The sequence below is a fragment of the Lissotriton helveticus genome, chromosome 7 (assembly GCF_964261635.1).
Source record: "Lissotriton helveticus chromosome 7, aLisHel1.1, whole genome shotgun sequence".
Classification (NCBI taxonomy): Eukaryota; Metazoa; Chordata; class Amphibia; order Caudata; family Salamandridae; genus Lissotriton; species Lissotriton helveticus.
This window is the reverse complement of record NC_136068.1, coordinates 1,210,066,796-1,210,079,870: the sequence shown is the minus strand read 5'-3', so window position 1 is coordinate 1,210,079,870 and position 13,075 is coordinate 1,210,066,796. Positions and strand designations below refer to the sequence as shown.

Sequence of the window (13,075 nt, the reverse complement as noted above, 5' to 3'; positions counted from 1 at the left end):
GGTGGAGCCTTAAAACGAAAGTGATTCACGCGCTGTACGGCTTAAGGAGCCATGACAAAAACCGCAAGCTTGAGGCCAGCAAAAGCGTGAAGTAGCACTTAGAAAACCCACTTACTAAATGTCTCACAGAGCAGCGCATGCACTGGCTTAGGCAAGACCTAACAACGGGGAAAAACTTTTTTTTCCTTCAAAATAATGAGCCAGGAAGCTTCTTGGGAGCAAATACTAGCAGGCAGGGGCGGTGAGAAGTAAATGCTGATGAGTGGTGATATTAACAGGAACACAGCAGGAAGAACAAGATTGGGGGTTTGGGCTTCAATAGAAAAATAAAATACCAAAAAGCGACTGAGATGAGTGGGGGGCCAACACGAAAAGTGCAGGGGATGTGTGTGAGCGCGAAAGCAGCTCACAGGGTAGACAGCAAGAAACACATGCAACTGCAAACTATAGAATGCTAAAAGCAAAACAAAAAAGTAATTGAGTGGGAGCAGTGAAAGGATATATGTCAACCAATTAAAAGGATGGCAAAGAAGAGCTACTTGAGGGGAGGAGCATATACCCGAAGAGGAAGGCAAGCCACTGAAAAAAATGCAAAAAATGTGATTGACAAAGAAGCCAACAAATTGGTAACCAGTAATTCTAATAACTATGGATTTCACAGTGTGCCCAGCACTTTCATATATGCAAGGTCTGGGTGGATGAGTTATTTATACAGTGCTGCAAGATTTGAAGACAAGTTGTACATTTGGCAGGGCTGCTTAGAAGAAGTATAATTCTTGATACACAAATTCGAATACATGCTTTCACTTTTTCTAAATATAGCCGGTGAAATTGAATATGCTACTTACCAGTATGCATCTGTTCTTGGCATGTAGGGCTGCTAACATTCATATCTTAGCATTAGATCGCCGCCTAGTGTTGGGTCCGGATGATCGCACATTGTTGTCCTGGAAGAGTCTTCGAAGTATCCTGAGATAGGTGGCTCCTCCCCTGGACTACAGTGCGCATGGGCATCGGCTCCATCCCCAGATTGTTTTTCGCCATTGTGGCAAAAGATGGAGTGAAAAGTGTAAAGGATGTCCATGCTAATGATTGAATACAATAGTATATCTGCAGCTGCGACAGGCACCGGGGAGGAGGGTGGGCGATATGAATGTTAGCAGCCCTACATGCCAAGAACAGATGCATACTGGTAAGTAGCATATTCAGTTCGAGGCATGTGGGCTGCTAAATTCATATCTTAGCATAGAATACATAGCAGTCCCTCCATTAGCGGCGGTTGCCCGTGCCAGCTGCAGAAACCTGAAAAAGTGTCTTGAGAACAGCCTGTCCTACAGCAGCCTGCTGCTTGGAATGCACATCAACACAGTAGTGTTTTGTAAAGGTATGTGGTGTAACCCACGTGGCTGCTCTGCAAATGTCCTCTAAAGGAATGTTCCCTAGGAAAGCCATGGATGCCCCCAATTTGCGTGTAGAGTGCGCCCTTGGGGGTATCGTTAACGTGCGCTTGGCCTTTTGATAACAGATTTGGATGCACTTAACAATCCACCTGGCTATTCCTGCTTTGGAAATAGGGTTGCCTTTGTGTTGTGGTGAGAAGGCAACAAAAAGTTGTTTTGTTTTCCTAAAGTGTTGTGTTCTGTCTATGTAGTACATTAACGCCCTCCGTACGTCTAACGTATGGAGCATTCTTTCCGCTACCGTTTGTGGGTTTTGGAAGAATGCCGGCAAGTCAATAGTTTGGTTGAGATGAAACTGTGACACCACCTTCGGAAGGAATTTGGGGTTAGTACGTAGCACTACCCTATTTGGATGAATCTGAATGAATGGCTCTTGGATCGTGAGCGCTTGTAGCTCACTAACACGCCTCAGTGACGTAATAGCAATTAGGAAAGCCACTTTCCACGTTAGGAACTGGAGTTCACACGAGTGCAGTGGCTCAAATGGTGGTCCCATCAGTCTGGTGAGGACCACATTGAGGTTCCACACCGGAGCTGGCGGTGTTCTTGGGGGAATGACTCGTTTCAGGCCTTCAAGGAAAGCTTTAATAGCAGGCACCCTGAAAACAGAGAGATGCTGCCTATTTTGAAGATAAGCTGCGATGGCGGATAGATGTATCCGAATAGAAGTGAACGCTAGATTGCACTTGTAAAGATGTAGCAGATAGCAAATGATGTTAGGGATAGATGCATCTAGCGGGTTGATGTCATTGGCTGTACAGTAAATGACAAAACGCTTCCATTTTGCAGCATAGCATGCTCTGGTAGTTGGCTTCCTTGCCTCCTTGATGATGTTCATGCATTCTGGAGGTAGGTTAAGGTGTCCAAACTCTAGGACTTCAGGAGCCAGATCGCCAGGTTGAGCTGTTGCGGATCTGGATGCTGAATTTCTCCATGGTTCTGCGTCAAGAGTCTGGGCGTGAGGCGCAGTCTTTGATGCGGCACCACTGAGAGTTCGAGGAACGTGGTGTACCACGCTTGGCGCGCCCACGTTGGAGCAACCAGGATGAGAGTCATCGCGTGCTGCCTTAGCTTTCTTGCCACCAGCGGTATCAGAGGGGCTGGCGGAAAAGCGTACGCAAATTTGCCTGACCAGTTCATCCATATCGCATTCCCCTGCGACTGTGGGTGAGGGAACCTGGCGGCAAAGTGTTGGCATTTTGCGTTTTCTTTTGTTGCAAACAGGTCTATCTCCGGATGACCCCACTGCTGGAAGTACGGGAGGAGTACAGACGGATGTAACTCCCACTCGTGCATTTGATGGCTGTATCTGCTGAGCAGATCCGCCATCTGATTGTCCTTGCCCGGGAGGTGTTCTGCCATGAGGAAGATGTTCCTCTGAATGGCCCACCGCCACATGCCCTGAGCCAGATGAGACAGCTGTGGCGAGTGGGTGCCCCCCTGTTTTTGAATGTAGTACATCGCGGTCATGTTGTCCATCCGGACTAACACTACCTTGTTGCACAGATGTACAATGAAGGACTTGAGCGCCATGAAGATTGCCATCAGTTCCAGATAGTTGATGTGCATCTTCTGTTGCTGCGTCGTCCATAGTCCCTGCACTGTGTAAGTGAGCAGATGAGCTCCCCATCCCTGGAGAGATGCGTCCGTTGTCAGGATAATCTGTGGCACTGGCTCCTGGAACAGTCGGCCCTTGCAAAGGTTGTGTGGAGTCCACCAATGCAGAGAGTCGTATGCCCGACTGGTAACCAACACTAGGTCTGTTAATTGTCCCTGAGCCTGTGTCCACTGATTTGCTAAGCACTCCTGGAGCGGGCGCATATGCAACCGTGCGTGAGGGACTATGAAGATGCAGGAGGCCATCATGCCTATCAACTGCATGAACACTCTCGCTGGAAGTGAGTGTTGTGGTCTGAACTTCTGGATTAGAGACTGCATGCTGTCTATCCTGACTTGGTTTGGGTGAGCCATGGCCGTCAGGGTATTGATCGTCGCACCCAGAAACTGCCGGACATGTGCCGGCTGAAGATGCGACTTTGGGTAGTTCAACGAGAAGCCCAGATCGTGAAGGAGGTGAATGGTAGTCGACATGTCCGCGGCACACTGTTGTTCCGACTTGGCTTGAACGAGCCAGTCATCTAGGTAGGGGTAGACATGGATGTTCTGCCTCCTGAGGTGCGCCGCCACTGTCGCCAGACACTTGGTAAACACTCTTGGGGCTGTGGTCACTCCGAAGGGTAGGACCTTGAACTGATAATGTTTGCCTTGGATAGTGAATCTGAGGTATTTCCTGTGGGACGGGTGTAGTGGAATGTGGAAATAAGCATCCTTGAGGTCTAAGGTTGCTAAGAAGTCCCCTTGTTTTAGCAAGGGAAGAATCTGTTGCAGTGTAAGCATATGGAAATGTTCTGATAGTATATACAGGTTGAGGGGACGCAGATCTAGAATGGGTCTGAGAGATCCGTCCTTCTTTGGAATAAGGAAGTCCAGGGAATATACCCCTGTGCCCTCCTCCTCCACTGGCACGAGCTCGATAGCGCCTTTTTGCAGCATCACCACTACTTCCTGCTGCAATAAGTGCAAATGCTCTGCGGACATAGGCCGTTGCCTTGGTGGAATGTTGGGTGGAGTGGACTTTAACTCTAGACAATAACCGTACTGGACAAGTTGTCGCACCCACCTGTCTGTGGTGATGTTTCTCCAGACGGGCAGGAACTGCCGTAGCCTCCCCCCGACAGGTGTTAGGTGGTCGGGGGGCAGTGACAGAGAGTCACTGTTTGCTTGGGGCAGAGGAGCGGGAGTTGTTGTTCCCTCTGCCACGTCCTCTGGTGCTGTTTCCTCGGTAACCCCCCTTGTTCTGTTTGGGGTACGAGGATTGTGCTCCACCTCTGGAGAATTGTGACTGTTGACCCATCTGTCCTCTGGTGACTCCACGTACACCTGAGCGACGAAAATTGTTGCCACGAAACTGTTGTGATTGTAGGGCCCCCATAGACTTAGCAGTTTCGGTGTCTTTCTTAATTTTTTCTAGTGTGGTGTCCACATCTGGACCAAACAGTCTATCAGGATTGACTGGCTGATTAAGAATGGTTGTCTGAATGTCAGGTTTAAACCCCGATATGCGGAGCCACGCCTGTCGTCTGAGCATGACGCTAGTGTTAATGGCCCTAGCTGCTGTGTCTGCGGCATCAAGTGCACACTTTATGGCTGTGTTGGAGATCAGTTTTCCCTCTTCTATAAGCAGTTTGGTGCCCTCTTGAAACTGCGAAGGCAGGTGTTCTAAAACCCGCTCTAGGGTGTCGTAATGCGCCCTATCATAACGTGCCAAGAGTGCTTGTGTATTTGCAATACGCCAAAAATTGGCAGCCTGTGCAGCTACTCTTTTGCCTCCTGCCTCTAGCACTTTGGACTCCTTATCCGGGGGAGGAGCTTCACCCGTTGTTTGGGAGTTGGCCCTTTTGCGGGCATTTGCGACCACCAGGGAGTCAAGCGGCAACTGTCCCCGAATGTATGCAGGGTCTGCAGGTGCTGGTCTGTACTTTTTTTCGATACGTGGATTGACCACTCTCGCCCTGGTAGGTTCCTTAAAGATGTCCGCAGCATGTTTGAGGACCCCTTTGAGCATAGGCAGTGTCTTTACTGTCCGTTCAGAGACTGAAAAAGTGTCAAATAGAAAGTCTTCTTCTACTGGGTCAGCATGCATGTCCACATCATGATTAGCAGCTGCCCGTTCAATGAGTGCATGAAAACCTGCAGAATCTTCTGTTGGGGATGCACGTGCAGTGAAAGGCTGTGGGTCTTGCCCCACATCTTGGGTGCCTTGGTCACCAATGTCATCATATGAATCCGGTTGTGCATCTGGTTCATTGATGGGGAAAGTGTATTGGTCATCTTCAACATATCCTTCACCCTCAGAGTGTTCTGGGGAAGGAGTTGGGCTCCTTCTTGGAGGAGGCTGGATAGGTTCCATGAGGCCTGAAGCGTCTTCAGGAAGCCTTTTTTTCTTTAGGGGGATGACATAGGAGTCCACTGGCTGTGCAGTGATCCTCCTCTTGTAAAGGGTCAATTTGCCCGTGTCTGCGTCGATAAAACGCTCCGAATCCTCTTCAGAGTCGAGTACCCGACTCGAAAGTGCCCCTGCCGTCGAAGAATCCGACTTCTTTGGCGTCGATTTTGTGGAAAAGGCCTTCGGCGTCTCTTTTGGCGGCAGAAGGAAGAGAAGTTTACCCGCAGGCTTCACCGGAATGTCCATCGGCTTCTGTGGCGATGGCATCGGAGCCGGCGTAGCAGAGGCCTTCTCCCTGATTCTCTGTAGTGAAGCGGCGACGAGGGACGCGTCACTTACAGCGGCCCTTGGCGCCGACGAGGAGGTCTTGGCCTTGCCCTCGGATCCGACGTCCTGTTGGCCCTTCTGAGTCTTGGACGACGATGCCGCAGCCGCCGACCCAGAGTCCTTGGACCGATGCGCAGATGTACCAGCTTTCGATCCGTGTGACTTTATCGGCTCCGTCTCCACCACGCGTCCGACTAACGGAGTCCCAGTCGGAACCGGAGCCGTTTCGCTGGCTGTCGCGGGCTTTGACGGCGCCGCAGCGGTTGACCCGTGCCGACCACCCTTCTTAGAGGATCCCTCCTCTGTCGCCGATTTTGACACTGTGGAATCGACAGATTTCTTCGACTTCTGTGGACCGGAGGTCGACGGAGTCGATGAAGCAGCGTGTTTGGTCGTTTTAGTTGTTACGGCCGCCATTTTAGGTGTGCTCGAATCCATAAGTTTCGGTTTCGATTTTGGGTCGGCCATTTTAGGTGTAGTGGATACCGTAGGTTTCGGTTTCGATAAGGGCTGCCCAGCAAGTTTGTCCGTGGCCGGGCCGGAAGGCAGGGCCGTGGCTTGCGGTACGGGGTGTAGGGTAAGGCCGAGAGGCGATCCCGTGACCCGATCCCGATCTTCGTAACCTTCGGGGCATAGCTCGTCCCCTGAGCTATCTTCCGCGGCCCCATAACCCTCTTCGACGTCCCCTACCTCTTCGACATATTCAAGGCCTTGACCCCCGACTCCGTCGTCGTGTTCCGGATCTGCCTCGACCTCCGTCTCGGGCGGGGAGATTTGAAGATGATGGCTCTGGTCCTCGTCTTCTTGGTCGCCGAAGATGTTTTCCGGATCTGGGGCCGCTTGTCTGGCTTCAAGGCGCACCGCGCGCCGAATCTTGAGTGTTTTCTTGGACCTGAACCTTGCGCAGGCCCTGCAGTTGCCGTCGTCATGGTCTGGCGAAAGGCATTTGTTACAGACCAGGTGCAGGTCTATATGTGGGTATTTGGACCCACAGAGCGGACAGAGCTGAAACGGACTCCGCTCCATGCTGTAAAGTTGCAGTCGTGTCGCGATGAGAAGGCCCCGATGTCCGAAGAGTGTAAGCACTCTGCTGATTCCGACTCCAAGAGACGGAAGAACTCGAGACCGCACGCAAACAATACCGACGCAAAGAATACAAGGCCTTTTGGCCGTTTAAAGTTAGTTTTTCTCGGTTCCGACAGAGAGACGTCGAGACCGCATCCGAACCCAATGGCGGAAAAAAAACAATCTGGGGATGGAGCCGATGCCCATGCGCACTGTAGTCCAGGGGAGGAGCCACCTATCTCAGGATACTTCGAAGACTCTTCCAGGACAACAATGTGCGATCATCCGGACCCAACACTAGGCGGCGATCTAATGCTAAGATATGAATTTAGCAGCCCACATGCCTCGAACACAGAGTGTGTACCCGGCCGCGGGGATGCTTTCTCCAGTTACTGCCTAGGGCTGCCCAACATACTGATGCAGCGCCAGCTCATAATACTAACGAGCATTTCTGGGACTAGCTAGTTGGCTCGAGGCAGGCACCCCAGCTCTCCAAGAGAGTCCACTGGGCTTTGGTGTATGCCCTGAAGGTACTTTGACAAAACTCGGTTGCTTCAGCATAAGAATCCTTTAAAGTACACACGAGACTGGTAGACTCGAGCTGCGTAGCCAAACAGCATACTTTTAATTCAGAACATCAGAAGGCATCCCTGTTAATCATATAGGTAATACTTCAGGACTGACGCCGGCATGACACCACCTTTTGCTTCTCCGCAACACTGCAGGCTACAGCCCAGCGCCAAGATGAAAGAGAAACAAGACGTGACATGACCTTGCAGCACACAATGCACCATTTTACAAAGATGTGTTCACAAAGCATTTTGGTTCCCGATGTGAAAATAAAATAAGGTTTTGAAATGGCGCTAAGGAATTGTGCAGTACACACTGCCCACATGTGTGAGGTACGGCTAAAGACTTTTCTTGCAATCTGGTCGGGAAGAGGGCTGTCAGTTGCATGCTGTCACCTTGCTCACCACGAGGATAAAGGTAGAAGGGCTAAACTTAACTGGTACATTTGCTGCCAGCCTCTCCGATTTGTAACAATCTTAAGGCCGATGGACTGAACTCTGGTGACGATTATCTAAAGGGAGAGTGAGTGAACTCTGGTGAGTAATATCTTGCCTACTCCCACAGCAACCACCTCTTCCCACTAATGGTTCTCTGTTACTGCTCAGTCTACCTGTGACTGCACACTGATGCAGTGCACACTTAACGTGAAACTCTGTTTTGCTGTCACGTGGCTGCATTAAACTTCTTAGCTGGACAACAAACTACTGCTCAAGTAAAAAGTTAAGCCGCGTCAAACCAATATGAGGGCACTCCTAAACTCCCTCTCAGTGGTGCTTCTTAAAGATATTTTTCTTGTGGTAATATGTGCTATCAAGCCAGACCTATAACTATTATTTTCCCCATGCTTAAACTGCAAACTTTCCAAAGACTTGTGCTACACTTAGATACAGCTGTTAGCCAGTAAGCTAGATCTCCCCACCTCCCAGTCAACTGTTGAGTCTCTGTCAGCCAATTAGACCATCTGCTGTGTGAACGCAATAGGTATTAGCTGGTATCACTATCTTGCATACAATTCTTGACTGTGTTTTTTTACCTCCACTTTCTTCCTGTTTGAAACAATGTAGCTGACAAGTCCAAGATATATCTTAATGTATCCACCTTCAATACAATTATGTATTGGTTAAGAGAGTGAAGAAGAGTTCTGAGTAGCATATAGATAATTATTTACATGATTTTCCTAAAGCTGTAGAGCTCCATTAACAAAAGGACACTTCAATAAATGTGTCTGCTGTTTCTAGAGATAATATTACAATGTTTTCGAATTCTGATGTCCAACATAACATCCACTATGATGTGTATTTGGCAAAATTGTTTTACAAGACTTATACTAAGTGAAGTGGTGTTGCATTATTCAGACCCCCCAGGATATAGCGGCATGGATTAGCAAATTTAGCGGCACAAATATGGAAATTTAGCGGCACAAATATGGAAATTTAGCGGCATTTTGCGGCCCTTTATTTTACTCATTATCATTCATTTTCAGCCTTAAATCAATGGAAACTGTTTTAGCAGAGTATTGCACTTGGAATAGGCATGCTTAAAGTGTCTGCAGCTCTACAGAAGCACAGCTCCAGTCCTAACCTTGTGGGAGGGTGCTGTATTTCTCCCTGGTATGTTATAGTGCCCATGTATGCACTCCTATCAGGGCACCGCTGATCCGGATCCAAGAGGCAGGAAACCTCTCTCTCAGGCAGCCACTTTTTAAAATTTTTTAACTAATGCTATGGGGGCGCTCAACCAAGAGATCAGTAATGTTGAGGGAAGCCTAGGTGTCACCAAACAGGTTTTGCTGGAAGATAAGCAGACTCTACCAGAATCAGAAGTCACCGGCACCAGTACTAAATCAAGTAACCTGATTTCATTAAAGACATCTGGGTCCTCCTGATGGAGGAGAGTTAATCCTTGTATTTCACATGAACTTGTAACTAATGATTCAGATCATGTTAATGCTGTGAAACCTTTGACTGATTTTTCTCAGTTCACACCCATGGAAAAGTAAAAAAAGGAACCTTTGCGTACTGTTCACCGTAAGGATAAAGTGCTGCCAAATCTAGTTGGCAGTTCAGTGTATTTCACTACTGCTGTAGTGAATTTGGAGATTAGGCCAATTTGGAGGTTAGGTCAGTTTCAACAGCACAAACACTGTACATACCTAGCACTCAAGATACTATTGGACGCATTCATGGTAGACTAAAAGCAATAGAGTGTACCATTTCGACTTGCCCACCTCAGAACAATTTATTAATAAAGTCATTCATTGGTTCAGCAGGAGATTATGGATTTTAGTTTTTTTCATAATGAAATCATTATGGCTAGAAGGTTTCCTTGGGTGGGCAACGGGCAAAAGCGAGATTATGGGGACTGCATAGTGATCCATTTTAAAAGGGCATGTGTTGTTGATACCCTCTCAGAGTGGAATAATGTCCCCCCTTTTTCTCACAGTAAGATAAAGGTGCTATCTTTTGGGCTATTTTTACAAGCGATCTGAATGTTTGCTCTGTGAGATTCCACAAGTAATCAGGGCTATTACAGTTGCAGGCAATACCCTTGCAACATACCTACTGTCAGCAGGTATGCTCTGCAGGTGCCATCTGGCTATCTAGACTGACGCAATACCTTGGGGTTGACAGGCTGTCAATTATTTCTTGTGAAAGATGTAGCTATTTTTGCTGGTGAGCTGAATAACCCTTAACCATTACTTGTTGATTCAGTCAATAATAACGATGGCACTGCTGTTAAGGTATGTAACCCATTGCCAGTTCGAAGGGTGTAGCCCAGGGCAGACCATCTGCTATTATTCTCAACTTCGCTACCAGGAATGTAGCAGGATTAAATAAATCCTGATTGGCTTTATTTTATCCAGGGGATCAATTTTACTTGTTTTCAGGAAACTTGAGGACATACAACAGCAAGTGCCAGCAGTGGTACTATGTTTATGCTCTCTGGGGAAGGGGAGCGAGAAGCAGCCTGGCACACTCATAGGTTGTGCTAATGTTTCAGGTGGGACATTGAGACACAGAGAGCACCGCGGCACTGTCATACCCTGGGAACATAATGCAATGACACATTTTAAAAGGGGAGGCATATTACACACCATTTATTTTTTGCGCCGTCCTGGGGCTAAAAAGCATTCAGGGCTCAAAGGGATTCAGGCCCTAGTAACCCCCCCCCCCCCAACCCCAATTCCCCCCCCCCCCCAACCCCAATTCCCCCCCCCCCCCGCCTCCCTTCATGTGTGCAGCCCGGGCTGACGCAGCTTCCTGGCTATCATTGCAGCCGCACCAAGTACTTCACAGTTCTTTCAGAGGCCATTAACGTGTTAACAAGTCTTAATTGTTTTTCGCCCCTTCGTAGAGCCCCTGCATATCAAGTCTATTGCTGGAAGATTTAGCCCCCCAGAAATGTTTATACATACCAAAGCATGAAAGGAAATGTCTGGAGCTCAGCATGTATTCACTAACAACATCTTGCATAAAGCGTCCGCTGTGATTAACAGCCACATGAAGAACAAACTCAAGGTCTGCCACTTTTGTCAAAGATTTTTCTGCGGCATTACATCTTGTCGATATTACAGTGCCACTGTTTACTTGAGCACGCTTTTTCCACACCTGCCGAGTTTCTAGTCAGTCAAATTATGCAAAAAACAAAGGCAAATCATGTGGCATAATCCGGCGCATTCTGTGGCAGTGACAGCAATATTTCACAACATGTTGGACACTAATTAATTCAGTCAGGGCAAACGTCTCACCACATTTTCGAAATTTCGCGGCAGTTTTGTAAAAATCGCGGCATTTTTACAAAACTGCCGATTTCGCGATTTTATTGCAAATCGCGAAATCGCGAAATTCTGGAGGGTCTGATTATTGGCAAAACATCAGGTTTATTGTGGACACTGGGTGTCCAAACAACGTGGACAATATATTACTGCAATCCTAAAAATATAAATGGCAAGACCTGAGCAGTACTAGCCCCGGTAAGCCATGGGACCCATTTCCTATGCCCCTGAAAAAAATCACAAAAGAATGGTCATGTTTGATCCCTCCTTGAGCAAACTGTCAATGCATTGTCACTTGGCAAACACTTGGGAAATCAACGTCCAGGCCACCAAAGTTCTTCAGGAAAGAATAAGAACAAAGGAGTCAGAATGGGTTGAGCAGTCAAACACAACAAAAATCGGTGCTGTCCTTGAACATATTGGATGTGTGCTTTTTTCCTTATCTGGCATCGCGTTACGGTGACTCGTGGGTCTTTTGCACCAGCTTTCGAGTTCTTGCCCCAGGGCAGCTGCTTTGATGATTCCCTTCCAAGCTTTGCTCAATGGACAAAGCTAAGGGGTTATTGTGGATGCACAAGGACAGCTTAGGTCAGCTCCTTTCCAAACGGAGCTGCAAGTCATACCTGCCACCTCCCAGTGTCTTCAGTTCTACCCATTTTATTACAATTTCAACAATTAGGCTTACCCTTACCAATCACAGCTTGTTAATAATTAGCTTAAAGTAAAGAACAGCATCTCAAGTTCACTGTGTTTATCTGCCTTTCCGATTTGCTACTTAATAATCAAAGAGTTCTAGAGGAGTTACAGTCCAACCCAAGGGAACACATTAACTTAGGAATCAATAAACTTCTATTGCATCTGAACAGCTCTTCCTACCCGTGTAGCACATTATGTGGTCTTTTTGGCATTTACAGAACTCCAGTGGGTTTGCATGTATAATCTTGGTTTATGGTTTACAAGCTTTTAGGACTCGAGATTGGATACTCTACTGTATCAAAGTCACAATAAAGCACATCCCTGTACATTGTCTCAAATACCTGAAAAACAACGGAAACAGTAGAAAACATGCAATAAATGCAAGAAGTTGCAGAGCACTAGAAAGGTTAAGAGACAAAGTGAAGCACTATACTTTGGCTCTCCATAGTGAACAAGCTAATGGTGCTGAAGAGAGGGCCATTAGAATACCCAAGTAGGGTATTCAAACTGCTCTTACAAGTGGTATGGGTGCTATTGAATTTTTGAGGGAGAGGATTTGGGCTTATCATAATACCCAGTATTCGGTTACTGGAATATCACCATTTGTGTTGCTAAAAGGCGAGGAAAGCGCATTCCAATTCGGTGCCGGGGTGGTTGGAAGACGGGGAGAAATTTGTCATGAGTGGTGTTTGTAAGTTTGATGAGAAAAAACTGAGGAATAAAGTGAAGTTTTCCCAAGAGAAGATGGTGAGTTATCAAGAAACATCTTACAAAGTAAGTACACACACCGTAGGCACAGGGCCTGTTCCTCGCACGTCCCGGCTGGCAGAGCGGTCCATGGCCGCTTGGGGGAGGACCAGGCCTTTGGCTGGGCTGCTCCACCAGGGAGGACCCGACCAACCGACACTCGAGGGACTGGAGAACGGGGGGCGGCCCCTCCAAAAAGGGGCACATCGGTATACCCTCCCGAGAAGGAACCCATGCTCACCCGGCACAACCAACCCCTCCCGCTGGAGAAAACCGTATGGCAGTGCCTCCCTGGGCTGGGACCACCCCCCTGAAAGGCACTGCTGCCCTGTGCACTCCCACGCATGAGTCCCGGCCCGACCGGCGACCAAGGAGCAGCCCTTCTCGCACGGCAGCTGCCTGGCTCTTCCCTTCAGGCCCCCCATGACC

At 48.2% G+C, this 13,075-nt stretch overlaps 1 protein-coding gene across 2 annotated transcripts in view; it reads right to left on the bottom strand.

Moving 5' to 3' along the window:
• COIL (coilin) overlaps positions 1 to 13,075 on the bottom strand; it is a 211,601-nt gene that overhangs the window by 123,433 nt on the left and 75,093 nt on the right. The gene's annotated exons all lie outside the window — the stretch shown is intronic.